This window comes from Tarenaya hassleriana, unplaced genomic scaffold (genome assembly GCF_000463585.1).
Source record: "Tarenaya hassleriana unplaced genomic scaffold, ASM46358v1 Cleome21, whole genome shotgun sequence".
Lineage (NCBI taxonomy): Eukaryota > Viridiplantae > Streptophyta > Magnoliopsida > Brassicales > Cleomaceae > Tarenaya > Tarenaya hassleriana.
In genome coordinates, this window is record NW_010965451.1 from 2,166,721 (window position 1) to 2,172,720 (window position 6,000).

The window sequence follows — 6,000 nt, forward strand, 5'->3', positions numbered from 1 at the left end:
ATTGCACGATTAATTGTTCTTTTGTTATTTCTTGATGGAAAAATTAATCTAATCAGAAATCTAACCACGTGAAACCACAAAAATCCACTAGGGAATTATAACAGAAGAATCGTTTAGTACTAACTTTTTCCTTTTGCCTATTGGTTTTATATATATATATATATATACTGAAAATTATGGATATTTAGAGAGAGAGAGAGAAAGTTAGCACGTGTGACCGACCGCGCACACGGGCAAACGACAAGGGGACAAACACAAAGCTGAGTCAACCTTAGATTCAAGATTCAAATAAGCAATTAATCACTTGGAGATGATACTTTGGGTTCACGTGGAATGTACATACATACAGACACATATAGAGAGATCCAGAAAAAAAAAATTATAATTGGGGTCAAATTTAATTTTTATCATATAGCAAAATTTAATTTTGCTGTAGATCATTTAATAATTTAATTTAAAATTTTATAAACTTTACAAAGAAAATATATATATTTTTAAATTAAACAAATGGTCCTGTGACCCATGTATATATAGCTAAGGTCATTTTCGATTTTGACCTAGATATGGTGAGATAATCTATATTTTATCATAAGATTTTGATGTATTTGCAGTTTAAACATCAAATTTAGACGAGAAATAAAGTAAAATAATTCTGTAAATATTTGATTATACATGCATAACAATAGAGATTATATGGTTCTTAAACAAAACGAGCATTCCATAAAAAAAAACGAGCATACGTGTGAAATTATGTATATATCTTTATAAAAAAAAATATGTACGTATACATCAAGAAATGATACAGAATAAAATGTGGTTAACAAAAAGTTGTCGAAGTATTTCTTTGACGCTCAATGTGTTTCTACTCGGAAAGGGAAAAAACAGAGAGTTGCGTAAACATTGTGACAAGCAACTCTATCCACATATCATTGGATGATACTTAACAAATGAGAAGAGGTGTATATATATTATAGTGTGTACATATATATATATATATTGACAATGATAATAGAGGAGGAGACTAAGTCGAAGCAAAATTGTTTTTGTAGATGGAGCCACCAACTTTTAGGAGCTGACTTTTACTTTGATCAAATTGCTTAAGTTGTAATCTGCTTTGGATATATATATCATAAAGCTTTCTGCTTTCTAAGTTGGTGTAACGTAGAAGCTTCAACCTCAATTTCCCACCTCCAATCTCTCTCCCAATTTTGTAAAATTACTGCTCGAGTTTTAAAGTTAGTTTTTATAGAAACTTTAATTTAACAATGCACATCAGTTGATGTAATTAATAGTTTTAGTTTCCTTGACGTGTAGTGAAGAAATTCAGTTGGATCTTTTGTGTTTTAGGGTTTTTTCGGATTTATTTGTTGGCGCTGGATCGAGGAAAAAAACTGAAATACATTTAACCTAATAATAACAAAAAGGATTATATATATCAATATTATTTTATTATCTGAATTCTCATCTTTTGCTTTCTAAAAACGCGCGCTTCTCTCTCTTTGAATCTCTGAATAAATACTCAAGAAGAAATATGATTGATCGCTGTAACAGTATAACAGCATGTATCGTATGTATACATATATATAATATTATATATGTGTTTTGTAAAAAGAAAAAGAAATACATGTATTTTGAGGCCTCGGAGGGGGGGGGTCAGAGGCCGGTGAGTGGGCCCCATGTATTTGGGCCTTACTATACAAAACGGGAACTCTTTTCTCACGTCTGGGCTTTTCGCACGTGAAAGTGACGTTATTATGGTTTTTTAAGTCAGCCTTCTCCATGGGCCCCACATGTCGGCCCACTTGGACTTTTCTTCAAATGGCGTTGTGGCGCGCGTGCCCGCTGCCACCTGCAATTACATAATTACCCTTCTGCTTTCCGTAGTTTTCCTCCTTTTTTTGATCCCACAGTTCCGATTCTACCCCTTCTCACCGGCCCTTCCCCTTCCCTTTCCTATCGTATGTTATTATATGTACTCCGTACATGTAAGTAGTGCGCCGCTGAACCAAACAAAATTGAAATGCCATTCTTAATTTCTTACGCAGAATTTTAGATTTTTTGAATTTTTTTTAAAGATGTGATATATGATGTCACCGTGACGCAACGGCCTGTGTGTGAAATTAAGTCAACCGTTGACTATTTCCTCCGTTGATGAATGGTTCATGATCTAATGTATTTCACTATTTTTCTTGCCAAAGCTGTACATGCCTATTAGGGGTATGGAACTCATGAAATGATTTAAATATATAACTATCATTAAATGGCATTCCCTTAGTTTAAATATTTATGATCCCCGAATAACTATCTGTGTATTTTATGCACAAATTTAAAATGTTGCTTTATATTTACCTTAAAATACTTTTCTGTCACCTTTCAATTGTTTATGTTAGTTTTTGTGTTGGGGGTAAATATTGATTTTTCGGAAGATTTAATTTCAGTCTCCTTTCTCACAAAAATTACTAGTAGGTTATGGTATAATCATAAAACTTTATAATAAGCACATTATTTAAATTATAATAACAATTGAATATGGTCTTTAACTTCCCTCGGAGAGACAAAGTTGAGAATTTTTCTTTACCTAACATAATTAATTTTGTGGATTAAAAAAAGAAGAGTAATCAGAGAGGAGACATGTGGTTGACCTATTTGGCCTTTGGTGGTTAAAGAGAATTGTCTCATAGGGCCCATTGGTCCTATAATGTCAACCCCTCTAATCATCTCATATTTACTAATTAAACAATCATATATATATATATACATGTATATAATTACAAGATATAAATAATGAAAAAAAGAGAAAATCGCCTGATCATTTGTATAGATTTGGGATTAAATATGAAAAGTGTTCTAAGTCAGTATTTTTATTTTTATTTTTATTTTATTATCATTTATGTGTGATCGTGGGTTTAAATTCCATGAAGAATTTTATACGTGAATACCCGCAATTACAATAATATTGGAATTTAAAACATTGTTTTAATATTTATATATTGACTTTTGAGAATTGGCATCATGGACACCTTGTTGGAGGAGGATGAACCAATAAGATAAATCCTTTCCTTTCCATTTTATTTGCAATCGATTTTTAGTTAATTAATTAATGTAAGAGATTAATTAGGACAAGTTAATTAATTATTTACTAATGGATAAAGGCAGTATGATCATATCTTGAGTTTAATAATCATGGAGGGACAGTGACAGTTGTATCAATAATTAATCTCTTTTATTAGTTATTAATTACTCCATTAGATACAGCTTGCCTTTAATTAATTCCACTCGTTAACAACATTAACTCAATCTCATTGCGTCAGATATATATATATATATATATGTATGTATGTATGCATTTACGTTATAAATTTGAATAATGATTTTTAATTTAATTTAAAAAATGATATTGTACATATATTCATATGATCCCACACCGAATTCTACAATCGTTTTAGACTTGTCATTGATTCGAAAAAAATCCCCCTTGTTAATATTATAATCACCAATTTCCTTTGATTTTAGTGGTTTATAATTTAGAGGGAATTAAATAATCTATAAGTTTTGTGATTAATAATTAAAATAGGCGAAAAAGAGCAGGTAAGGCTTCACTGGGCCTGTTCATTGCATGGGTGTATTGATGGGCCATATGGCACACTTAATGGGCTCATTTATCAATTGGGCATTTGCATTTATTGAATCATCATCCCATCAAATCAACACGATGTTATTGTTCGTATATTGTGCTGATCGTAAAAAGGGTTTGCATATCTATATACATGGCATGTATTTGTATATAATGACGTGTTTGCATATGTGAAAAATAAACAGTGTTAGTGATAAAAATTGTGAAATAATATATTGTTTTTCATTCAGCCAAATAACGTGTGTATATATATATATATATATAACCAAAAGATTAATCCCTAGTATAACACTGCAAACTCATGTATATAAGAAATATGAATATATCTCTAATATTCATTTATATCCGAAATATGAATATACCTTTAATATTGAGCATATATATTTCTTGTGCCCAATCTAAGTAGTATTGGTCACGTACCTACGTATGTAATACGTACGGCTAAGACTAGTCTTATGTATTGAAATTAATTCATAGAAAGATAATTTTTATAATTTTTTATTGTTATTAGTATATTTTTTTAAAAGTAAATCCGAAGTCGATGACTAGAATGTGCGACAGTGATATGCAAAGTCAGCATCGCAAGCACTTGCTATAAAGAGAGGCATGATACATTTACCAAAAAAAAAAGCCTTCAAACACGCAATGCATATAAACGTAGACCATATGTTAAAATTATAATGTGAATTCCATTATAACACCTTTTAAATAATTTCCCAATATCACATCAAAATAGACATGACAATGGAATGAACCTTTACCTGCATGGCTTTTCCTATATTTGGTATGAAGTTTGAAATTCCCATATAGACTTGGACCCATAATTAATATATATTCCACAAAACTATTTATTACATTTATAATTCGAATTCCCATTTGAATATAAAACTATTTATTGCAACCATATTTTCTAAAATTCATTATAATAAAAAGGGTAATAATACTTGGAAATAATCATTTACATTTGGTCTAAAGCGTACGTACCACGAGAAGAACATGGCGAGCCATGCATGCAACTAAGGAAACGGTATCGTAGTGCGAGATGTACCGACGAATGGGTGACCCTTGACGATCCCCAAGAGCTGCGTAAGTAACTAAATTATTGAACCCATGAGATGGAATCAGTGGCAGTATCGTAATTACAGAGTTGGTGTGCGTGCATAGAGAGATTCCAAAGAGGTTAAATCAAAATCTAAGGGGTGGGATCAGTGGCTAGTCTTCTTTGGTCCGACTATCTATTAAAGATATCCAAATAATGTTAAGATATATTAAATATTATCGTTTGAGATTTAATTGAATTAAAAAAAATAACATAGTTCTTTTAATTATCAATTCTTTTTGTATTTATTTTTTCGTTTATAATAAAAATTATACCTCCTATTGTGTCTCCACCCCTTCCCTATCATTTTTCTTTTTCTTTCTGCCCTTTTAGGGATATTATCATTTACCGACCATCAATGAAAAAGTAACAAAAAATTCTAATATTATGATACTATACCAAAACATAAAATAAATACGATTCATATATATATATATACAGGGAGAAGATGTATTTAATAAATATACTTTAAAAAGTGTCATGATCTAATATGAATTCTAACACAATATATATAATAATGTATATATATTCTCTTGTATATTTTCTTGCATGGAATATCGAGCATATTTTTTCCTTGTGTCGACTCGAAATCTATAGTTGGATATTTTTAAATTTCGTGTACAGAAGATCTTTTGCAACATTGGGTTGACTATGGAATCCTGATTTGTGAAGGTGGGCCGGGTTATCTGTATGATCATCGCTCTATTTATAATAATTTTTATAAATGTATTATATATGCCAATCATATAATGATCCTCAAAACATGGAAGCTTATATTATACGATTCTTATTTCCATATTCTTCTTATATGCATTTCTTTTGTTTTTATACAAAATTTACCGGTTTATAATATATAGTGCCATTATCGATCGGTCCAAAATCTTTCTATAGATCGATCCGAATTTTATAAAACAAAATTGATAATATATATGTAGATATTCACTACAAAAAAAAATGGTCATTTCCAACGGGTAAATCCGTTGGAAATGGCCAAATTTCCGTTGGAAATTAACGTTTCCAACGGATTTCCAACGGATAAATCCGTTGGAATTTCGTCGTTAGAAATCGGTGTCCGTTGGAAAACCGTTGGAATTTTCAACGGAATTTCAACGAATTTTTCCGTTGGAATTTTCCAACGGATTTCCAACCGGCATCCGTTGGAATTTTCCAACAGATTTCCAACCGATATCCGTTGGAATTTTACAACCGCATTCCGTTGGAATTTTCCAACGAAAAATTCGAAACATATTCCCGACCCGACCCCGAC